Source organism: Gossypium hirsutum, chromosome A12 (genome assembly GCF_007990345.1).
Source record: "Gossypium hirsutum isolate 1008001.06 chromosome A12, Gossypium_hirsutum_v2.1, whole genome shotgun sequence".
NCBI classification, from domain to species: Eukaryota; Viridiplantae; Streptophyta; class Magnoliopsida; order Malvales; family Malvaceae; genus Gossypium; species Gossypium hirsutum.
In genome coordinates, this window is record NC_053435.1 from 63,258,022 (window position 1) to 63,285,188 (window position 27,167).

Here is a 27,167-nt window from a genome sequence, read left to right on the forward strand (position 1 = left end):
TGATGATGGTTCAGTTTTAGTCGAATTAAAATCAAGATCGTTATTCATTTAACAGATTATCGAAACTCAGAAGGTTGATAATGAGATTTTAGCAAAACGAGCAGTGTAATTTAGATTCTGGTTTAGAATTCAGAGTTGATAAAAATGATTGTCTGAGATTTTGAGATCGGATTTGTGTTCCAAGAAATCCAGAATTGATTCAGATGACTTTGAATGAAGCTTACAATAGTCGTTTATCTATTCATTCGGGTAGTACGAAAATGTATAATGATTTGAAATAACTTTCTTGGTGGCCTGGTATGAAACGTGATATCTCTGAATTTGTTGCAAAACGTTTAATCTGTCAGCAAGTTAAAGTTGAACATCAAGTGCCCTCTATTTTGTTACAACCAATTATGATTCCGGAATGGAAATGGGATAGAGTGACAATGGACTTTGTTTCGGGTTTGCCCCTATCTCCGAGAAAGAAAGATGCAATCTAGGTTGTAGTTGATCAATTGACGAAATCAACCCATTTTATTATGCAATCTGATTACTCACTTGATAAGTTAGCTGAGTTATACATTTACGATATTATGAGATTGTATGGTGTGCCATTATCTATTATGTCAGACAGAGATTTGAGATTCATATCGCGATTTTTGAAGAAATTGCAAGACGCTTTGGGTTAGAAATTGCACTTCAGTACTGCCTTTCACCCACAAACGGATGGTCAATCTGAGCAGATTATTCAAATTCTTGAAGATATGTTGAGATGTTGTATTCTTGAGTTTGAAGGTACGTGGGAACAATATTTTCGATTAATTGAATTCGCATACAATAATAGTTTTCAATCAAGTATTAAAATGGCACCGTGCGAAGCTTTATATGGTCGCAAATTCCGTACACCTTTAAATTGGACTGAAGTCAGCGAGAATAAGATACACGGGGTCGATTTGATAATAGAGACTAAACAGAAAGTAAAAGTGATTCGAGATAGTCTAAAAGCAGCTTCTGATCGTCAGAAATCATATGCAGATTTGAAACGAAAAGACATTGAATTTGAAATCAGTGATAAATTGTTTTTGAAAGTCTCACTGTGGAATAAAGTACTTCGGTTCAGTAGAAAATGAAAATTGAGTCCGAGGTTTATCGGGCTATATGAAATTATCGAGCGTATTGAACTAGTTGAATATAGATTGTTATTGCCACCAGAGCTAGAAAAGATTCATAATGTGTTTCACGTATCAATGCTTCGATGATACAAATTTGATCCTTCGCATGTAATTCCTCCGTCTGAGATTGAGATTCATTCTGATATGACCTATGATGAAAAACTGATCCGTATCTTAGCTCATGAGATTAAAGAACTACGAAATAAGAAAATTCCATTAGTAAAAGTAATGTGGCATCCACACGATGTTTAAGAGGCTACGTGGGAACCTGAGGATACTATGAGACAACAATATCCGAATCTGTTCAACGGTAAAATTTTCAAGGATAAAAATCCCTAAGGGGGGAATTGTAACAGTCCGGTTTAGACCTTAGTCGGAATAGTGGTTTGGGACCACAAATTCGAGTCAGAAAAATTTTTAAATATTATTTTCTGAGCTTAAAATATGTGAATTTACATCTGCAAAAGTTTCGTGTGAAAATTTGATCATTTGTGTGCTTAATTTGCAAAAAGGACCTAATCGCGTAAAATGTAAAAGTTCCCTGCTATATGTTAAGTATGCTTATTTGTTATGTCTTTGTACATGAGAGGTCCTTATGTGGTTAATATGCCATTTACATGGTTAATGGACATTAATGGCCAATATATGTGAATTTATAATGGTTTATTAAAGGGTATTTTGGTAATTGGCATATTAATCATATATTAAATAAAACAAAACAAGTTAATGGATGATTCATTCATCTTTATTGTCAAAAATCACAAGAAAAAGAAAGAAAATAAGTTTCTTAGGGTTCGGCCAAGCAAATTGATGATTAAGGTATGTGTTTTGATCAGTTTTTGATAATTTTTACGTTTTTGTAATCGTTGCTTTGTATACTATCAAGCCCATGTCTAAATTTCTAATTTTGTTGATGATTTTGAGTTAAGCCATTGATGAAATTATAAGCTTGGTGAAGTTAATTGTTGGTAAATGAAAGATATGTTATCGATTAACATGTTTTGTCTTTGAATTTTTGATGAATTTAAGTAATTTGGGTTAAATTGTAAAAAGGAGAATTTGAGGGACTAAAATGAAAAATAAATGAAATATGTGGACTTATATGAGCACTAGGAATATCTGGCCAAGCGTTTGTCTAAGGAAATTTTGTGTATTTTGTGATTTTTGTGATTAGGGACTAAATTGTCAAAAATGTAAAAATATGAGGGTTAATTTGTAAAATGCCCTAAATATGTGTTTTTGGATTGATTTGAATGATTTGGTGAATAAAAGAGTTAAATTTGAATTTATATAGATCAAGAATTAAAGAAAATGAAATTAGATTGGGGAAAGTCGAAAGTCGTTGAGTAGCCAATTCCGTCTATTCGAATCCGTACGAGGTAAGTCTATATACAAGTAAATGTGTTTTGAATTGAATTATTATCGATTATATGTGTAACAGCCCGATTTTGGGCATAGTCGGAACAGTGGTTTCGGAACCACTGTTCCGAGGCCGAAGAAAATTATTTTGATGTTATTTTATGTGATATAGCATGTTTATAAAGGTGCATAAAAATTTTGGTATATTAATTTTAGCGATTTCTAGTCCAATTTCAAAAAAGGATTAAATCGCGTAAAAGATAAAAGTTGTGTTTTGATGCCTAAATGTGTTAAATTGCTTTGTATCTTAAATTGGGGGTCTTTAATGTGAAATTAGGCCATTGAAAGTGTGATGGTCGGCCAAGGGAGACAAGATTGGTCAACAAGCCATATTTTATGGGATTTAAAGTGACTTTTTGGGTAATAAAAATAAAATAAAGAAAAAGTTGTCATTTTCTTTCATTTTCTTCTTCTCTCCGCTGAAAATGGCAGCAAAGAAATGGTTTAGAAGCTGGAAAATTTCAGCAAAGAAACTCCCATGCTAGTAAGTGATTTTTAATGTTTTTCTTGATGATTTTTACATTTTTAGAACCCTTAAAGCATGAGCTTTCAAATGAGGAGACTATTTTGCAAAATGATTAAGAGTCTAGGGTTTTGCGATGAAAGCATATGTGTTTTTTGCCGAGTTTTTATAGAAGAATATGAGTCTTAGATGTGTTATAAACAACTTTTATGAAAGAAGTTTGCATGAAAACACCTAAAATGAGGTATTTTGCAAAGTTGTAAAACAAGTTGTAAATGTGTGAAATAATTGAATTTATGAGTTGCTATAGTTATGAAAATGGTTTTTCTAGGCTTAATGAGTAAGAAAATGTGATAGAAACGATTTTACGAGCCTAGGGGCAATTCGATAATTATGGTAAAGTATAGAGGAAAATTAGAAATTTTACCAAAATGTGTCATTGGACTAATTTGATTAGTATATTATGTTAATTAGTTAAATGTGATGTTATAGATGATGAAAAACGAGATTCGGGCTTAGAACAAGGAAAAACGAGAAATTGATGTTTAGGCCTCTTTTACCAATTTGGTGTCGAGGTAAGTTCATATGGCAATAATAATGCAATATCATGCTTGAATTAAAATTCTTTATTGTTATAGCATTAAGTGTATGATTTAAAATATAAGAAGTTTGATGGAATATGATGTTTCTTTGAAACGAATAAGTCGGTATGAAAGCAATTTACCAACTTCATTATCATGTGCTTAATACTTGATATTGTACGAAATATGGATATATGCCTTTATTGGAATTGACTTGTGATGATTCAATGAAAATGTGATGATATGTGTGCTAGTATAAGACCATGTCCGGAACATGCCATTGGCACTGACATGAGACCTTGTATAAGACCATATTCGGGATATGGCAACGATATGTGGATCCATGTAAGACCGTGTATGGGACATGGCTTTGGTATTCCATTTAGTGTATGATAATTCTGAACATCCTTTAGCATCCCGAGTGTTCAGCGGGTAATGTAATGGATGATGTGATGAAAGCCCTAAGGAGAGCATGTTAAAGAAGGTATGATCATATACTTTATTACAAGTTGGTATAGGTATGTACACTAAGCTTATGAGTAATGCCTTAATATGTGATAATCTATAATGTATATGGTATTTGGTGAATACCATGAAAATGGCATGATTTGGAATAAGTCTTTGATACTTGATGACATTGAGATTATGGGTCCATGCTTATGATGCATAGTTATGTGTTCTTGCCATGTGAAATGATGCTGTATTAATTTGGTGAACAACAATTGTGAGTGAGAAAATTAGCCTGGACAGTTTTGGCCTATTATAGTGGTGTAACTTTGAAAATACACCAAACATAGTAGAAAGTGAATTAAAGGTTGAATAAAATATATAGTTAAAGCTTATTGAGTCTAGTTTCTTATAGAAAAAACGTGTAAGCAAAAGAATTTCCTATAATGAGATATTTGAAGTTGTGTGAGATGGAGTCAGAATGACTTCGAAATCCCCTGTTCTTATTTGATAAAATCATTATAAAGTATACAAAAATAGTTATGAGACATAATTTATATTTTTAGAATCCTTAATGAGTCTATTTTGAAGAGAAATAGACAAGAACATTATTTCGAGTCCTGTGCTATGAGATAATTGAACTTTAGTGTAAAAGGGTCAGAACTATCAAACAGTGAATCAGAGGTAACTTTGAGGAAAAACTGTAAATTCTGGAAATTTTATGGTAGAAAGGTACATTAGTCTAGTTTCAAGGAAAATTAACAGAACTTAATTTGGAGTTTTGTAGCTCCAGATATAAATATTTTATTGACTGTTGTACAAGAAGACAGCTTATCATGAACTTGAGAATATGATAGGAACATTAGTGAAACATGTTAATGAGTTACTTATTATTTTCATATGAACTTACTAAGCGTAAAGCTTACCCCCCTTTCCTTTCCCATGTTCTCTAGTGTTTCTAGGTTTGCTCAGGTTGGAGTTCGTCAGAGATATTATCACACTGTCAAGTTATCGCTATTGGTGTAAGTGATTTCAAGTACTTTGAGTCTATGGCATGTATAGGAGTTTAAATATTTGAGTATGTGATATTGCTTTAGCCAAATGTATTGGCTTATTTTATTATAGGGTTGGTAAACCTATTTATTTATGAAAAGTCTTTAATGGCTTGGTATGAATGGTATGTGGATGTGATCATGAATGCTTCGTGATGAAAATGAGGTTTGATGACATGTTGATAGATATAGCATTAATATGGTAAAGGTAAAACCTATAATATTGGTTGCATGTGAAATTTCCATGATCATAACATGTTTATGGGTGTTTAAGTGCCTAACTTTTCCATGTCGTATGCTATTATATAAGTATGCGTGCATGTGTTGTGAGGGTGACAAAATGGCTTAGAAAATAGCCTTGTATTTGTCCACAAGGGTAGACACACGGGCTTGTGTCTAGCCGTGTGTGACACACGGTCTACCCCCATGGGCATGTTATCCAGCTGTGTGTCCCCTGCACCTAAGTTTTTCAAGTCAGTATGCATGGTAGTAAGCACACGGGCAAGAGACACGACTATGTATCTCAGCCATGTGAAGGACACGGCCATAGGACACGGGAGTGTGCCTTAGCCATGTGGCTTCAATTTGTTCATCACCAAATTGGTAGAATGTACAAGTTTTTAAACACGGGTTCGGGACACGGGTGTGTCCCTAGCACACGGGCGTGTGGAGCCTTAAACCATGAAATTTTTCCAAGTTTTTCTTATGTTCTCGATTTAGTCCCGAACCATCTCTAATGCATGTTTTGGGCCTCGTGAGCCCATTTAAGGGACAAAATGTATGTGCAATGAAAAATTTTAAATTGATCAAAATTTTATGGCCCGGTTTTATGTAGTTGATTGAGTTTAAGTCCAGTAACACCTCGAACCCTGTCCCGACATTGGATACGGGCGACGTGTGTTAAATATGCTATTGAACTATGATGAATGAATATATGAGTTGAGAAAAATGGGACATCCGAGAAAGTATCGACAAATTCCAACATCCATAAAGCCCTGTACGAACCTTAGGAATAGTTAGGATACATATGTTATGACATAGGATCCGATATGTGTTATTGTGTAAGACTACGTCGGGGACGTTGGCATCAAATTATGATTTACGTGTAATACCACGTCTGGGACATTGGCATCATATTTGATTTCGTGTAAGACCCTGTCTGGGACAGTGGCATCGATATTTGATTACATGTAAGACCACGTCTGGGATTTTGGCATTGTACGAGATTTTCGAGCTATCCACGTATCCTTATGATTCCGAACGGTTCAATCGGCATTCTGAGAAAATGAATTATTATGTAAACATGTATCCGATTCAGGTACGTTTGAAATGTGTATCATATTTGATGTTGAAAGGTAAGTAGATGTACTTTAGTGAACAAATGTTGATTTGTGATAAAATCATGAGAAAATATGTTATATGTGATAAAGAATTTGGAATATGTGAAATGTATATGAACATTGAGGTTTGAGATAGTATTTGGCCATGGATTATATGTAATTTGATGACGCTTTCATGCTTTTAATTTTAAGGTTATTTGTATATGACTTACTAAGCTCTGGAAAGCTTACTTTGTGTGTGTTTGCATTGTTTTATAGATATCAAAGCTACTGAGAGCTCGGAGGATCGTCGAGGATTTTCACCATGCTATCGACTCTATTTTTGGTACCTTTTGAAAGTGTAAATATTGAAGTATGGCATGTATAGGCTAGAAGTATGTGAATATGTTTTGTGATGTACATATCTAGCCATGTGATTTGGCTTGATTATGGTTGTGTATATGAATGAGTTCTTAGTATGAAATATGGGATGCAATATGATTAATATGATGTGTTTTGAATGGATATAGAAATTGGTCATTTTGGTAAGTATTAATATATGTTTATTTGAGAAAGTGGTAAGTTTTGGTCATGAGATTGAATGATGTAAATTTGAAGTATTGAAGCATATGCATTGGTATGTTTTTTGGTGTAGATTTGGTATGTTTTGGTTGGTGAATTGAGAATGGAATTTGTTGATAATGTAATGACATGAATGGTGTATGATTTGGTTGTGAAATGGTTGAGAATTTGGTATAAAATGTTGTGGTTTTGATGCTTGTAGGGAGAACCCTTAATCACTGGCAAATTGGTCTTGTAAATGGCTTACTTTTGCTCACATGGGCAGAGGCACGGGCGTGTTCTCAGTCGTGTTGCTCGAGGGCCATTTCGAAATGATTCTGGGTAGACCACACGGTCACACACACAGGCGTGTGCTAGGCCGTGTGGCTAAGTCAGTTTCGACCATGGGCTAGACACACAAGCATGTGGTCAGCCGTGTAGCCAAGTCAATAGCCTCCCAAATTTTCACACGGACTAGCAGATTGGCGTGTCTTGTGGCCATGTGTACAAGTCAGTATGTATGCCCTGTTTTGACATGGCCTAGACACACAGGCATGTCTAAAGCCATGCAAGGCACACGGCCTGTACATACGAACGTGTGACCTGTACAGTTTTTAAAAATTTTGTATGAGCTCGGTTTAGTCTCAACCCCTTTCTAATGCAAGTTTAAGGTCTCGTTGACCTATGAATGGGATTCTATATTGATGTTCGATTATGATTGTGGATAATGTGTATGAAATGTTTGTGAAATGTTTTGATTTGTCTGGTACTGCCTTTAACCCTAGTTCAGTGATGGATACAGGTTAGGGTTGTTACATTCTAAATGGTTTAAGGGGCATTAAAAGGAAAGGTAGGATAAGCGTCCAAATGAACTATGTCATGTAATTATGAAAAAGATTGAAATGGTAAGCTTCAATAGAAGTATGCTTAAGTTAATGAAAATGATGAACTCAAATGAAGTATGTTCATGTATAATGGCTTACCTTATGTTAAATCCATGTGTTTAAATGCACTAACATGTGTTGTTGATGGTGCCTAGGGTTGTGCCAAGCTTGTGGTTAGATTATATTATGCTTGATCTTAATGTTATGTATATATGGTAAGTTATGTTCATGTTTTACGAACTTACTAAGCATTATGTGCTTACATAGTTTTCTTTTCTATTATTTATAGAAAATCGAAAGCTTAATCGGTTTGGAAACTCGTTGGAGATCTATCACACTATCCAGCATAAATTTCGGTAGTTTTTGTTATTTTGGCTAAGGTTATAATGGCATGTATAGGTGAACTTATTCTAGTATCTAGTTGATGATTTTCGAATGTATAAGTTGTTTGGTACCATTTGATGTTGGTTGAATTGTGTCATTTTGCTACTTTTGATGCATGAATTGTATGGTTCAAATGGTAAGTTTATGTTGGAGTACTAATAGTCAAGATATGGTATGTTTTGGGCCGGTACTAATAGTCAAATGGTAGTAGCATCAAATTAGTTGGAAAATAGTAACCCCGAATCATCAAAGGACAATTCTTGCAAACTTTATCAACTAAAACATACTTGCCAAAGGGTTCGACACTTTAATCACAAACTCAGTAGACTCAATAGGAAAATTCTTACTAGGCACCAAATTCATACAAATATATGAATGAGTCGATCTAGGATCAATCAATGCAATTACACTAGTGTCATAGAGAGAAAATGTACCAATGATAACATCAGGTGATGACGCATCTTCGCAAGCGCGAATAGCATAAGCTCTAGCATGCTCTAGCCTCTGATCTCAAAGCTGAATATTTTGTTGCACCTTTACTACTAATCACATTTCCAGCACTTCGAGGTGGTCTACCCCTAGCAACTATATTACTCGACTTGTTCTTGCGAACCACATTTGAAATAGGCTTTATTATTATTTATCTGACAATATCCAAAATGTCATTGACCACACTTATTGATACTTGGGTTTATTGTTTCTCATGCTGCCAACACTAGATACTAATGTAGCTTGAGCTTTAGGACTTGAGTATTGCTTTCCACGATCTCTGTTTGGATACCCAATTAAAGTATTTGACTGAGTATACGAATCTCTTGATTTCTTTGATGAAGACTGATACAATTTATTCATTGATCTTTTTCTTGAATCTCACACCTCGAAACCCGTCTTTCTCTTTTCTTTGCCAAATTCTTCGGCTTTACAAGCTCTGTCAACTAGCACTACAAATTCTTTCAATTCTCGAATCTCGACTAGCAATCTAATATCCTCGTTCAACCTATCTTCGAATCTTTTACACATAATGGCATCAGTTGAAACATATTCCCAAACATACTTATTGAGTCTAACAAACTCTCGTTCGTATTCAGTCACAGACATACGGCCCTGTTTCAGTTCAAGAAACTCTTTGCACTTCTAATCAATAAACCATTGACTAATGTATTTCTTTTTAAATTTAGCTTGAAAGAATTCCTAGGTAACTCTTTCTCTCGGTACCACAGATACTAAGGTATTCCACCATTGATACGTAGTGTCCTTTAGAAGTGATACAACACATTTTAAACATTCAGCCGGTGTGCAAGAAAGTTCATCAAACACCCGAATCATATTTTCAAGCCAAAACTCAACTTTCTCAGGATCGTCGTCAACATTAGCTCTAAACTCTTCAGCTCCCTATTTTTTAATCTTATCAACTTTCGGCTTATTCAGTCGTAGAAGTTCAACACCTTGAGGAGATATAGGAATCGGTTGGAAATTAGCTGGGGGTGGAGGTTGTTGAGCAGCCAGATTTGTTCGAACAAACTCTGTAAACCACTCAGTCATCATCTGGAAGAAGGCTTCTTTAGCGTCTCCTCCCTGGTTACCTGATACGGGTCTCGACTCTGATTGTGCTACTCCATGAACAGAGGCAGACGCATTACTTTCAACATCATCAGCTACAGATCGATTGGGATCCATTTACTATATGAAAACATGATTTAAAATATTTAGAAGATACCACACTAGCACAGGTTATATATGGCATGTATAGCTAGACTCTCACACACAAGGTTAGTTCAAAAATTAACTAAATCGTAGCTCTGATACCAATAAATGTAACACCCCTTACCCATATTCAACATCAAAATAGGGTTACAAAGAAATGTGAAAAGTGATTATATCTGTTAAATTTTAAAATGGCCATGTCACATGCATGGGGTGGGTTTGTGAAAGATGGAAGTTTTGTGGCAGTTTATCTGGGATTATGTGTCCATTATTGGAAATTATGTAGTGGCTTGTCCACAATATGTTGTGTGGTCATTTATCAACAATTATGTGGTGGCTTGTCCATAAATGGTGTGTTTTTAGATGGATAGGTTCTGGAGAACTCGATATTGGTGTGTAGTGGAGATGGTAGGAAATTTTATAAAATGTGCATCATTTTAAAATATGCATCGACATGTTCATGCATAAGTATCAATGTTAGAACTTGTGATTATTATGATGACTGATATGTTGCGATTGATATTTTGATATGTATGGGACTATATTTGTGATGATCCAACACTAGGCTTGTAAGCTCACCCTTCTTATGTATATGTTTTATGTAATCCTCGTAATTAGGACTCAGATACAGATTTTCAGTGATGCTCTCAAATGTGAAATTTTTAATAAATTACAAACTTTATATCATTTTATGGATTTTTTTTACTTTGTTTTGGATTTGTTTTAATAACTTTTTGGGACTTTATTTTGGGGATTTTTCATTCTAATTTGCATAAATTTCTTGCATGACATTAATTTTTAAAAACTATATAAATTAGTATTTGATAAGATTTCGCTTAAAACTCAATTTCTAAATTAGAAGCTGACAATAACACATTTTTCCGCTGCATTTTTGAAAAATGAGTTTTTAATAAAACTAGATTAGTTTTCAAAATTATTAATGTTTACAAATGAGTTTTCTAAAGACGTTTGATTTATGAAGTTAATATATTTTTATTTCTGAAATATTGACAAATAACAAAGTTCTCCAATTTTGCATAAAAAGACAATTAATTTAGAAGTATGACTGAAAATCCAAAACAGTTTTGACTAAATAATTGAATGTTTACTATTGAGATATTATTTATTTTGATTCTTGAAATTTGCACGGTTTTTATGAAATTTAAATAAATACTTTATTTCATTTTGTTTTGAATTGATAAGCCAATAGTTTGAAAATATTTTTTTTCAAAATTTTGAAAGTTTATTTCGGTCATTTTCGTGGACAAATGGTCTTTGAAATGAGATTGAAAATAAAGTTAAATATTTGATTTTACTAGTTTTGAATGAACTACACAAATGGTTTAAAAAAAGTCTGTTTGGAATCAAGAAAGTTTTTTCGGGCCATTTTGGTGGCCAATGTAGCTTTCCGAATTCGGCCATAACATCTGGGTCGAGTTGGGTTGTTACAATGATATACCCAAATACTCAGATAAATCTTTTTGTGATATGCACAAGATTCCTTCATGTGAAACTATTGAACTGTCCAATGCTGAAAGATTATAAAAAATGTCAGACATGATGGAACAGATGAAGAAAATGCTCTAAGAGATATATGAAGCACTACCCCCAAAGGAAGAGGTTGTGCATGATGTTCCCAACATTGATCCAGATGACCCTTGCATTAAAGTTGACCACCTTGAATTAGACAATAGCAGTCAATAATAGTTTGGAATTGGAGATCATGGGGATGAATCAAATATGACTGAAACGGTCTTCGATCCAATGGACATAGAATCAGACATAACAGTAAATGTAGTCGCTGACATAAAAGTAAGAGTAACCACTAACATGGAGCTTAAACTGATTCTAAATGGAGGTGTAAAAGAGCCAATACACCTTCTGGCCATAGCAGAAAAGGTATCAGCTGAAGAGACTGATGAGTTTGAATCATTCTCATCTTATAAGGCCAACAAAGCTCAAGTGACCAAAAATTTACACGACATGGAGAGAAGGAAGCTTGAGGCAATAATACCCTAGAAAACAGTTTGGGGTTGCTCAGATTTGGTGCCTCGTAATGTGGATGTTGAGTCGGTCAAAAGTAAGGCAACATCATTTGAATCAATCAAAAGAGTTGGTTCATATACATCGATAAGGGAACAAACATCAAATCAAAGTGCCTAGAACCAGTTGGAAGTTCTTCTATGGTGGCAGCATAAATCGTCCAGATTTTTAAAGAACTTCTACTTCTTGCTTTAATTTTTTTGTTCTTTTATTTTTTTATTATTATTAATTTTAGTTGTGTTTAGTGTTTTTCCATAGCAGGTGTAGTTATCATGGAGTGACAGGACCGAAAAAATCAAAGAAATCATAAACTAGGCTCGATGTCATGACATCCTAGATAGAATGCACCTTGCAACATTGGACGCCCAAGTTCATCCGAATATTTGCGAGCATTCTATCATCCATTATCAACACTTCATATTTTTCTTCTTATTTCTATTTTTATTTTCTTTATATCATATTTCATATTTTTTCATAGATTTTTTTAGGTACTCTCCGTCTGCTTGAAGCACAAAAATCCAGAGATTATCATAACAACTAGGATTCAATCTCCTGAGGGAAGTTTTCTTGTTTGCACTTTAATTATTTTACACTAAGGGCAATGTATGTTCTAAAGTGTGGGGGAAGTAAATAAGATTGACTGTTTTATGTGTGTTTTGGTTTGTGTTTACTTTGATTTAATTGATTATTTATTTACAAAAAAATTATTATTGTTTTTGTTGCATAGTGCTTGGATTATATTAATATTGTGAATAGCAGTTGAAAATAATAAAACATCTAACGGTTCTTGTCAAGCATGAAATTGTTTATTGATATAAGATAATTTGATTATTTTTTAGGGAAATTGATTAGGTTACTTAGTTAAATAGCATAATAGATTAGAAATATCTAAGTAAGAATGTTTGGTGATTCCATATGAGATATAAGTCTTTTAGATAGTCATAGGGACATGAATGCTTGAATTTATTATTATTCATTCGGTTTAATTTGAAGAATGAAATAAATTGTGTATGGTGGGATTATTAGGGATGACCTAAAGCATTGTGTAAGACCCTTAACCCGTATCCGTCGCCGAAACAAGGTTATGGAGCGTTACCAAAATTTTTCATAACATTTTTCAAATAATTTATGTAAATTACTATCCATTAACCGAGATTATTCATAACGTCCCCTAAATTGACCCTTGAGGCCCAATACGAGCATTAGAGTCCAGTTAGGACTTAATCGGAAACTTTAAGATTTTTTTGCGAAATTTCAAAAATTTTCCAAGTTACAGGGCATACACGCCCATGTGGTCCAAGGGACACGTCCGTGCTACAGGCCGTGTCTTACCCCTTGTAACTCTCTGACTTGTGCACATGGCTATGTCACACGCCCGTGTGCTAGGCCGTGTTACGCACACGGCTTAGACACACACCCATGTCTCTGCCCATGTGCTCAATTCTTAGCATTCTGTTTCTCAAATTTAAGATGCAGGGGACACATGACCTAACCACACACCCATGTACCAGGCCGTGTGTCATACACAATCTAGACACACACCTATGTGTCTACCCGTGCAAACAAAATAAAGCCATTCCTAGCTTCATTTCTCACCCAAAATCATACCAAATTCCTACACCAAACTTACATCCAAATACCAACCAATCCAAGCATTGAATTCAAGCAATTTATAACATCTAATCATGATATATTGTTACATGCATTCATGCTTAAATCTCACCTTTTATAAGCATACTCATTTAACCTTTCTCAATCAATCAATAATAAACACTTATGTTATCTCAATAAAATAAACTTAAATAAATATATATACATGTACCAAAACATAATCATCACTAGTCATTCAAATGGCTAGATTACAATAATCATTTACATTGACATACCAATATGACCAATATAAGCTATACATGCCATTATAACCACCATATTGTATCGAAATGGGTCATTGGATAGTGTGAGTGATCTTTGCCAAGCTTCCAATCCAATGAGCTTCTGATTTACTCTAAAACAGGGAAATAAAAACTAAGTAAGCATAAAATGCTTAGTAAGTTCGTATAACATGGTATTTAACTTACCATTAAGTCTATTTTAAGGTAACTATGTAAGACATATTCAATCAATTTGACCTCAAGCCTTACACACATCCTCATTGCCCTTGTTAGTCATATATTCCATAATAACATCAAAAATATATGGGCTCAACAACAATCAAGTTTCCATGCACATATGCTTTCTACAACATGTACTCATTTAACATGTATAAATCATCTCTTTATATTACAAGTATAATTTCATAATAGTTCATCTCGAGTTTAGATTATTTCATGTCAAAACTTTACTCATATAATTCAGAATATTAAGGTGTACAAGTCTATAATCAAGGATGAACATATATTCATCAAATAAATTCCATGTACAAATATTATCATATCATATTTCCATATATCGATTATCATGTATCGCCATTTTCATGTATTTCAGATAGATACGTATAATAACTCATTTCTTATCCATATCTTCTCATGTCAAGATTTTTACCCATTCAATTTATCTGAAATATCGATGGATACATAGGTAGTACACTCGAGGTGTACAAATCAGTATCCGTCAATTCATATTCAATGGTACCCATAAGGTACTATTTTAGAGAGTACACTCTCGAGCCACATATATATAGACAACAGGATTACCAATCTAGGCTAAATCCTGTCTACAATATATAATCAATACTCAGGATTACCAGTCCAGGCTAAATCCTTTTTATAATAGATGCTCTAAAGAGCTTTATCTTGATTACCCTTCCGGGCTAAATCCAATACATAACATATGCTCGAGAGGAATTAATCAGGATTACCCGTCTGGGCTAAATCCTTTCATAAATGAGGTCAATAGGATTACTTGTCCAAGGTAAATCCCATCAGCAACAAATATAAGGCCTCATTCATTTCGAGAAATCAACATTTCCTGGCATGTGATTATTTCATACATCTATCACATCCATATAATTCAAATGATCACATTCTACATTCATTCCAAGTATAAAAGTAACTTTTTCATCGTTTATCCTTTATCAAGCATTATCGTGGATCAGGCTTTGTCAGATTCATTTTCAATGTCACATATATATATGATGTTTATACAATTCACAATGCAACATTTAATTCAAGCATATAAACATACATAATTATGTTACACAAACTTACCTTGACAAATATTCGTGTACGTAAAATCTACTAATCCGACATCTTCCTCTTTTATTCATTCTAACTCCGAATTCGGTCTATCCAGATCTGTGTCATATTTCATATTCAAGGGGACTCAATTTTTATCCTAGTCAAAATTACCATTTTGCCCCTAACATTTCCATAAATTCTAATTTCATCCCTAGGCTCTGAAAATGAAATTTGTGCAATTTACTCTTTATTCCAAGTCTAACCAAAATTTCACCATAAAACTTACAGCACAAATTTTCTATAAAATTCAGAATTTTTCTTCAATTTTCACAAATTTACATTTTAGTCCCTAAATCATGTTTTTATCAAAAACCACTTTGTAAAAGTTGTTTATCTATCAACAACCTTTCATTTTATACCATAAATTTCAAATTTTCAGCATATTCATCCATGACCTAATTTCCATACTTTAATAACTCTTCAAATTGATCCCCCAAATAGATAGATTAAGCTATCCCGGTTTCAAAAATATCAAAATTACTAAAAATGGGACAAGAAAACTTACCTTATTTAGCCAAGAAAGTTTCTTCTCTCTCTCTCCTAGGGTTTCCTTGGAATATTTTGGGGAAGAAGATGATAAAAAATGATTTTTATTTCTATTTAATTAATTTTTCATCTTTAATAATTTTGATTTCCAATTTAGTCCTTAGCCTTTTTCTAATTTTCCATGGATGAATCATCCAAAAATATCTACTAACTTTTTATTAATGGTATAATTACCACATAAGGACCTCAAGTTTTTAATTCCGTAGGTATTTAATCCTTCTAGATACTAGAATTCAACTTTTGCATTTTATGCGATTTGGTACTTCCCATAATTAAACACATAATCAATAACATTTTCTTATCAAAATTTTCACATGATATTTCTATCATATTTCAGACCATAAAATAAAATTAAAATAAATTTTATTTTAGGCTCAAATTTGTGGTTCTGAAACCACTGCTCCGGTTTCACTGAAACAACTCTCCTCCCTTAAGGAATTTTCATTCTCATAAATTTTACAAGTAAAGAGATTTAGACATTACTCTCTCATAGTTTCTTCCAGTTCCTAAGTAGCTCCCTCTATATCATGTCATTGTTAGAAAACTTCTACTAAAGCTACCTTTTGATTTCCCATTTTTTCTCTTCAAGTGCCAGAATTTCAATCAATCTCTCGCTGTAAATCATGTCAGACTGAATTTAACATGTATCAAAGTAATAACCAGTCTGCTCGATACTGTCATAACACATATACTCATAAAAACATTGTGAATTCTGTAGAACTCTGATAATAATACCAATCAATACGCAACAGGTCTAATTCTTTTCAATAATCTTATATGACCAAATAAACCACAAACTTAATTTGCCTTTAGTCCAAACTGGACAACTTTTTTCTATGCCAAAACTCTCAAAAATATTTTATCGCCAATCTGAAACTCTAGTTCTTTTCTTTTTAGATCCACATCGAATTTCAGACGATCAAATACTGCTTTTAAACTGTCTTAGACCATTTTCATCTTTCTTCGGTTTCAAGGAATCAAACCAACTGCATGTATATTTTCTCACAGAACTTAGTCCAAAAAACCAGAGTTTTGCACTTGTGACTACATAAAACCACATACGGTAAGATTTTATACTTAACTGTTAACTTTACTATATACAAATTCAACTAACGATAAATACTTCTTTTTCAATTGCCTTCAAATTCTAAAATACAACATCAAACCATATCTTCAAAATTCTGAATCATATTTTCAGATGGATCATCCATCTGAGAATGAAATATGGTGCTAAAATGTAACCGTATACCCAGAGTTTCTTGTAAATTATTTCAGAATTGAAATATAAACTGTAGATCTCTATCAGAAATAATAGAAACTAGCACATAATATAATTTTAAAATCTCAAAAATTTATAATTCAAGTAATCTATCAAGTGAGAAATCCATTCATTCTAGAATAAAACTGTAACAACCCATTTTCGGGTCAAACTGGAACAGTTGTTTCGGGACCATGAATCCAAAGTAGAAATATTTATTTTATTATTTCTTTAAGGTATACAGCATGATGGAATAATTGTGTGAAAATTTCGTTAAGAAATTTTATCGATTGAGTGCCCAATTTCACTAGAAAGACTAAATTGCAATAGGTGCAAAATTTGAGTTCTATAGGATAAAGGTAGTAAATTGTTATGAAATTCTAAATTAGAGGTCCTTAGATAGTAATTAGACCATTATACTTTAGGATGGACAAAAATGGACATGGAGTAGGTAAAATTTCAAAGCCTAAGTGAGGGGCAAATAGGTAATTTGGTAAATAAAGCCAAAATAACTATATAAAAGATGTCATCTTCTTCAATTTCGTCCCTTATAGCTGAAATTTTAGGGGAAACCATAGCTAGGGTTTTGGCCAGGCTTTCAAGCTCGATTGTAAGTCCATTCTTGTCCCACTTTTGATATTTTTCTATTTTTGAGATCGTTGTAACTTGATTTAGCTATTTCAAAGACTAATTTAGAAGAAAGTTAAAGTCTAAAATTGTACCCATGTTAAATATGTTTGTATTTTGATGTTTTATGGTAGAAAATGCATGTTCGTTTTTAGTAAAACAACATTTGTAAGGTGATTTTTGATAAAAACGTTAAATAGGGACTTATTTGTAAAAGTCTATAAAATGTGTAGAAAAGTGTAAATAAATGAAAATTTTGGCTATTATGAGTACAAATAGTACTCATCTAGGCTTAGGTTGTGATGAAATTGAATGAAATTCATTTTATGAGCCTAAAGAGTAAATTGTAAAATGTTGAAAAGTTAGGGCCAAAAATGTAAATTTTGCCATAATGTGTTTTTTGGCTGAATTGAATAATGTGATGATTAAATAAGTTAAATGTGGTATTATAGATCAAGAAAAATGAAGTTTCGGTCTAGATCGGGGGAAAAACAAGGTAATTGACAAATAGATCCTTTTGGCCATTTTTGTAACCGAGGTAAGTTTGTATGTTAAATAAGCTTTACTTTAAATGTATTTCAAATGCTTTAATTTATGCATGAATTGTGTAATCGACCTTACGGACACATTTGACGACGTTTTGACAAGTGAGAAATTTCAATCGAACCTTAGCAATAGATTAGGATACAAATGACATGTCACTAGGGTTTTATGTATGTGATCCGTATGCTAATCCTGTACGTCCTACCGGTAGCTGAGTATACCGGCATATGTTACGGTTACTTAACAGCTTGTGTGAGCAGCACCGAGTAGCTACGTCTTGACTGGCAGCTTGTGTGATCAGGCCTGTTAATGGCTCGAGAGCGAGCATATATGTGATATGAGATAAAGGTAGAAATGGCTACATATGTGGCACCTTGTGTGCAAGATTTCTCGAGTATCCGAAATTATTATTCCGAGTGTTCATTGGGTATGAAAATAAAGAGAATGTGCTGAAATTATTTCGAGATGGTACAAGTATGTACTTAAAGCTCATAATTATTAATTCGTGATATGACGATTTTAAGCTAAGTTTGTGATGGTAGTGATTTTTTATCATGAGACTATGGAAAATTACATTGCCTTATGTTATATTACTTGCATGCCAATGTATGGTAAGGTTTGCTTATTTATTTCATACGAACTTACTAAGCTATATAGCTTACTTCGTTTTATTTTTCATGTTTTATAGTGTCACCAAGCTAGCTCGAGTTGGAGATTGTCGGAGCTCGTATCACACTATCAAACTGTTATTTTGGGTACCAATGATTTTAAACATTTTGAGAATATGTCATGTATAGAGACTTGGTCATTTTTTTATATGTTTCATTATGATTTTAGCCAAATGCATTAGCTCGTAATTGTCAAAGACTCGATTTGATATTTGGCCATGTAGCTTGGCTCATTTTGGTTGAATTGGTTGTAAGTTATATATAAATATTTATATATGCATGCATGTACAATTATCTCTTGTGTCATGTGGTTCATAAATGCTTGGTAAATGGTTGAATGTGGCTTAATGGTTTTGTTGTTGAATGGTTAAGATTGGCTCATTGGTGTCCTAAGAAAACTAAGTAAAATTATGCATGTTATTAGTAGCCATATTGAAACTTGTAGAATGTGAGTTGGTATAATTTGGTTTGATAAAATATGATGTTGTAAAAATGTTGAGTATGGATAATGAGATGACATGATTTGGCCTTGTTTGTGAATGTTTTGGTTGTCTAAATATGCCATGATTTATGCCATTGAGCTTGTGTGTGTAGGTGGAAATGAGGGTGACAAATGGCTTTGTAAATAGCCTTTATTTTGTCCATACGGGTAGACACATAGGCGTGTGTCTAGGCCGTGTGTGACACACGATTTGCCCCATGGGCATGTGTTCTGGCTGTATGTCCCCTGCACCTTAATTTTGAGAAATAGAATGCTCAGACTTGATGTAATAGCCCAAAATTGGGTCTAGTTGGAACAGAGGTTTCGGGACCACAAAATCTGAGATATAAATAATTATTTTATGATTATTTTGCGGTCTATGATATGATTGCATGATTGTGTGAAAATTTCGTGAAGAAATTCTATGCATAAGGTGCTTAATTCGAAGTTAGGGACTAAATTGAATAAGTTGCAAAACTTGCATTCTAGAAGTTTCTAGTATGAAATTGATTTGAAATATTAATTAGGAGGTCTTAAATAGAAATTTGACCAATTTATAAGTTATGGAAAAAAATTGGACATGGATGGAATTTTTGGAAAGTTTAGTAGTAAGGGTATTTTGGTCATTTAGGGGTAAAATGAATTAAAATACAAAATTAAAAGCCAATTTTGCTCATCTTCTTCACCATGGACGTGTATACCAAGGGAGACTCCATGGCTAGGGTTTTCAAGCTTCCCAAGCTCAATTGTAAGTCCGTTCTAACCCCGTTTTTTAAGTTTTTTTACGTTTTTGGAGTCCTGGTAACTTGATTTAGCTTATGCTAGCAATAATTCAACCTAGGGTTCATATTTGGAAAAATACACATAGGTAAAATTTGTGCATTCTGGTGTTTTATGATACAATATGAGGTTTTAAATTATGTTATACAACTTGTGCTACTCGGTTTTAAGTGAAAACGAGCAAAAGGGCTTAATCAGTAAAAATACCTAATAGTCATAAGTATATGTTAGAGTGAGAATTTGATGTTGCCATAGAAGGGAAAAGTGATCATCATGTCATAAAACATAAGAATAAGGGATGAAGTTTAATTCCCGAGCCTAGGGGCAAAAGTGTAAATATGCAAAAGTTTAGGGGCAAAATTGTAATTTTTCCAAAGTTTGAGTTAAGGACTGTTTTGAATAGTACATTAATTAAATAAGTAAAATATGATGTTTTAGATCTCGAAAAACGAGATTTGAACCTAGAATGAGAGAAAAATCGAAAATTAGGAAAGTTGGTAAAATGGCCGTTTTAATATCAAGGTAAGTTCATATGTATAATAAGCATTAATTTATGCATGTTTCAATGTAAAATTGATATATTTACTATGATTTCTAAGGTGTTGAAAGTATGTAAGTTGGTATGATAATAATACAACAATAATGCTGTAATTTATATTTGAAAGTTAAATTTAGTGAATTAATTGAATTATGTTAAATTAAATGATTATGGTGCCAAGTTTATGAATTGATTTAAAAATATGTCTATGGTACATGAAGTGCATTGAATTATCATACATAAATATGATTTCTATGATTGTGGATATTGTGGGAAATTGTAAGTTCATATGATTTTTAATAAGACAATGTGTAATTTAATGTTATTGCGTTGATATTAAATGAGATGTAAGTTTATATGTAAGTAATACATCACTATTACTTGTATTATGATATTTTATAAAAATATTGGAAATATGTTTGTGGATAATTAGTTGATTGGTGAAATTTTTGGAAAAGAGAGAGAAATCCCGATTGAACCTTCGGAAAGATTGGATGATACAGATGGTATGTAGCTAGGTCACATGTATAGTGCTGAGTGCACATCATGTGTACAAGAGAGCTACAAGACATTATGATGTAGCTAGGTCACATGGGTGATACTATGTGTACACCATGTAGACAAGAGAGCTACGGGATATATGTAGCTAGGTCGCATGCGTGGTTCCAAGTGAAGGACACCATGTAGACAAGAGAGCTACGAGATAAACTGGCTAGGTCACATGGGTGGTACTAAGTGTTCACCATGTGTACAAGAAAGCCGAACTATATGATGGGTGGAGCTATGTCCTGAAACCACCAAGTATCGAGGATTGATCCGAAGTGTTCAACGGGAGATTCTCTATGTATTGCTTTGTGAGTTTTGTGATGAATAAGTGCAGGAACTTGGTTATGTGAATGATGTGTTCATTAAGTGACCAGGATGTGGTAAGGTTATAAACAAGTAAGTTATACATGAGGATGATTTTATGGTGACCTTGTGATCATGGGCCTATACTTGTGATGTATGAAATGTGGTGAAAATGATTTGTGATATGTATGTTAAAATGAGGTTAATACAAAGAAAGTGTGAAAGAGTGAATTAGCAATAAAACTGTTTTGGACAGTAGCAGTGACGTGATTTTGAAAAATCACCAAAACTAGTAGAAATTGAATCAAAGACTGAATGAGATATCAAATTAAATCTTAATGAGTATATTTTCATATAAAAGAAACATACAAAGCAAAGGAGTTTTATATTTTGATATATTTATGTTTTTGTGAGACTGATTCAGAATGATTACGTGATCCCCTTTTCTGACTTTGGAAAATCACAAAAATTTGTAGAAAAATAATTAGAGTCTCAAAATTATATTTTTAAAATCCATAATGAGTCTATTTTCAAGATAAATCAATAAGAACATTATCTGAGTTCTGTACTGTGAGATAATTATTTTTTAGTGAAGAGAGGTCAGAACTGTCAGAAATTGAAACAGGGGAAATTTTAATGAATAAACTGTACTAATTGGCTGAACCAAAAATTATGAAAATTTTATGGTGGAATGATATTTGAGTCTAGTTTCAGGGGAAATTTACGGATCTTAATTTTGAGTTCTGTAGCTCGAATTATAAATAATTAAGTGACTATGACTCGTGTGGATAGTTTGATGTGAACATTTATTAGTAAATTGTGAAATCGTACTTACAAGAATGCTATATACATTAAGGATGTGGAATGGAGAGGAGGAGGAGGAAAATAAATATATGTGGAATGCATGGAAACTATGGTATATGAAATATTGATATAATGAAATAAATGATATGTGTTTATAAGAAAACAAAAAGAGAATGTTATGTATCATGACATGTATATATATATATGACTAGTCTCAATATAATGCTTGTTGGGTATGGAATTGAATTGAAATGTTTCAGCCAAACATGTTATTCTGCGCATCTGAATCGTGGTATTTTATAAAGATATGATCTAGCTTTAAATATGAATGCTTGATGATTAAGCTGAAGATATTTGGTAAGATGAGAATCTTGGTATAAATGTATAAGTGGTACTATAATAAACAAGGTAAAATGAGTATGAGAGACACATGTATGATGACATACAAATGCTATGTTTGTGGTTTAATTGAGGATTTATAATCATTAAATGAATACCATGTTATATGCTTTTGATTTTGTATAAGTGTGTAAGAGATCAAGGTTGACCAAAGCTTGGAAAATAGCCTAGGTATATTCCACACAGGCAGAGACACGACCATGTGTCTCAGCAGTGTATGGAACACGACTTTGGGACACGGGTGTGTGGAGCCTTAAAGCATGAAATTTCCAAGATTTTTGTAAGTTCTCGGTTTAGTCCCGAACCCTTTCTAAAGTATGTTTTGGGCTCCGTAGACTCAAATAAGGGACTATGTGTAAGAGAATGAACGCTTTGAAATATGAATAAAATTTTATGGCTCGTATTTTAGTTTAATGTTTGTATGTTTGTCTGGTAACGGCTCGTACCTTAGCCCGGCCTCAGATACGGGTAAGGGGTGTTACACTTGAGCACACAGGTAGAGACACGGGCATGTGTCTCAGCCGTGTGAGGATACGGCCTCAAGCACGGGCGTGTGTCCTGACTATGTGAAGTTTGCACCTATTTTATGAAAATTAAATTAACCACACGGCCTAGCAAACGGGCGTGTGACTTGACCGTGTGATCTCAATTTGTTCATGCTTTACAAAATAGAGAGTTGAACGGGTTAGGGACACGGGCGTGTGTAACCACACGGCCTGCCCACACGGACGTGTCCCAAACCACAGGGCGTGTGACCCCTGTTCATAGCAGAAATTTTTTAAGTTTTGTAAAACTTTCCTAAGTGCTCAGTTTAGTCCCTAACCACTTTCAAAGCATGTTTTGGGCCTCGTAGGCTCGTATTAGGGACTTTATGATTGAATACAAATGGTTTTAATTTGTATGCAAATTCATGACTCAGAATTGTATGTTTGTTTACAATGTAACTCCGATAATGCCTCTTACCCTATTCTGATGTTGAATACGGGTAAGGGGTGTTACAAAAATGTACCGACTTCGTCAAACAATCAACAATTACTCAAATAGTATCTTTCTTTTTCATAGATAGGGAGAATCCTTATATAAAACTCATAGTAACTTTGTCCCATTTCCATTTCAATATTTTCATTGACTATAACCATCTTGAAAGTATCATCTCTATCTTGCTGATACATCCAGCATTTAAATATAGATTCAGAAATACCACATTTCATTCCGAGCTACAAATACATCTTTTTCAAAGAATTATACATTTTATCATTTTCCAGATAAACAAACATAGTACCACTGTGATAATTCATGTAAAATTTTCTGTAAATGTTCCAAATTCTTTAGTACACAAACCCTGTCTTTCAATAACAGACAATTATCAAATGTACTCTGAAATTCTAAATCAGAAATTAATTCACACTCTATTCTTTTAACTTACAACTTATTATCACTTTTTGGGTTTCACTGATCTGTTGTAGAATCATTGGTTTAGCTCTATACTCAGCTAAAATTAAGTTAATATCAAACAATTAAAATCGGTATCCATGGCTTGCAAAGCAGACAGAAATTTTCTACTCAGAATATCTGCAACCACATTCGCTCTTTCTGAGTGATATTCAATTATCACATCATAATCTTTCAACAATACAAGCCATATATGCTATCTCAAATTCAAATCGTTTTTGCAACATCAGATACTCTAAACTTTTATGATCGGTGAATATATTACATTTTTCACCATACAAGTAATGTCATAAGATTTCAATACAAAAACAATAGTTGTCAATTCTAGATCATGTATCGGGTAATTCTTTCCATGTGATTGTTAACTGTTTGAAAGTACAAGCTATTACTTTGCCTTACTGCATCAAAAAACAGTCTAATCCCATTCAATAATACATCACTATAATAACAAATTTCTTACCCAATTTAGGCTAAACCAAAATTAATCTTCGGTCATCAGAGCTTCCATCTGGTCAAAACTTTATTAATATTTATCAGTCCATTCAATTCTTATATATTTCCTGTAATAACCGTGTCATCATTGTAGCTATTTTCAATTATTAACATTGAAACTTTGAGTTTTTCCAAAGCTATAACTATCGATAGATTTAAAACCATAGTGCTATAATATGATTGACATTTCAACTGTATAGATAAAGCAACACTTCAATATCAATTTTGTACCTCAAATTAGAAGAGGGAAAACTGAAAGTGGCCCCAATAATAACCAATGCAGTAATATAGTTTTTTATAATCTATGGTCTCTATCACCAAACTTCATGATCGAGTTAATATTTATAATAGTAATAAATGTAATTACCTCCAGTCGATGAATATCTTTCACAGATAAACCATGTTTGAATAATAAAGAAATTGATGATATCTCAAAGAAAACTAGAAGAGTAATATCACTCATATGCAATGGAAACAATTGTAATAAAGACAATATAAATTTGCATATTCGCAATTCATAGCTTTAATTAGTAGAAGTAGAAAATAATATCATATGAATCATGTCATCAAGTCTTCTATTAATCATGATGAACTAGAAAACCCAAGAAAGATAGAGCAATACCGTTCCTGAATCAACCAGACTTACAATAATTCCATCTATTATAATTAGCCAGCCTTCCAATATGATAAATATTGCATCTGAAGATGAACAATTTCATATGCCTCTGAGAATAACACAACATATAAAATACCCAGAAGAGATTGTTGTAATATACCCGATTATAAAAGCTACATTCAAATTTCTTTGCAATTTCATTACTATTCCACTGACAAATAAAGTCATCAATAATCTCACATTATTCAGTTCACTAAAAGAGCCAATTCGAAGGAAATTTTTCGGCTAATCCATTCTATAGATACCAGACCTGAATAAGTCGATTACTCATAAATAACTTCTTCCTTAATAGTGACATTACATATCCTGAATAATATTCAGAAAAACCTGATATCTCTTTTAATATCGCCTTTACTTACTAACCCATTCTTAGATCTAGCTGCATTATTAATCATTCAGCCATTGAACTCTTCAGTTCCACACTTGTAAACTTAATCAGTATAATTCTTATGAATTTCATTATATAAAACTGTAGTGGTAAGGGGGTGGAGATCGTAAAGCCTCAAAATTTAACTTTCATAAATACACACATATCACACAACATTTATCATTAGCATGTTCATTAGAAAATATTTATTTCATACCTTTGAAAGTCTCGTTTCATCATAAGTAACATTTTCACTTAGGCACGTGAATATCACTTTCAGCAGTATCAGAATTAGCTCGGTTGGAAAGCATCTTTGTCTATTCGTAAAATAAATTTCATCAGCGTTGGGAGATATCACATTATCAAAGTTTATATAATGGCATGTATTTCTAGACTCCACATATGCTATGTTCAGTCTGAGAACTGACTAAACCGTAGCTCTGATACCACTAAATGTAACACCCCTAACCCATATCCATCTCCAGAACAGGGTTACGGAGCGTTACCAAAATTTTTCAAAACATTTTTCAGATAATTCACGTAAATTATTATCCATTAATTGAGATTATTCATAACCTCCCTTAAATGGACACTCAAGGCCCAATATGAGCATTAGAATCGAGTTGGGGCTTAATTAAAAACTCTTAAGAATTTTTCTAAAAATTTCAAAAATTTTCCAAGTTCCAGGGCACACGCGCCCGTGTGGTCCAAGGGACACGCCCATGTGACCCTGGGACACATCCATTCTATAGGCCGTGTCTTACCTCGTGTAACTCTCTGACTTGTGCACAAGGCCATGCCACACACCCGTGTGCTAGGCCGTGTTACCCACACAACCAAGACACACGCCGATGTCTCTGCCCGTGTGCTCAATTCTAAGCATTCTGTTTCCCAAATTTAAGTGCAGGGGACATACGGCCTAACCACACACCCATGTACCAGGCCGTGTGTCCCACACGGTCTAGACACACGCCCGTGTGTCTGCACGTATGGACAAAATAAAGTCATTCCTAGCTTCATTTCTCACCCAAAATCATACCAAATTCCTACACCAAACTTACATCTAAATACCAACCAATCCAAGCATTGAATTCAAGCAATTCATAACATCTAATCATGATATATTGTTACATGCATTCAAGCTTAAATCTCACATTTTATAAGAATACTCTGTAACACCCCTAACCTATATCCGTCACTGGAATAGGGTTATGAGGTATTACAGGACTTATACACTAACATTTGTACAAAATCGAGTCATAAATCTCCATTCCAAATCAAAACTTTTCAAATTTCACCATAAAATCCCTAATATGGCCCCACAGGGTCCAATACATGCTTTAGAAGTGATTTGGAACTAAACCGGTAACTATGGAAAACTTTGAAAATTTTTTCATGAAGTTAGGGGCACAAGCCCGTGTGGCCAGCCCATGTAGCCAG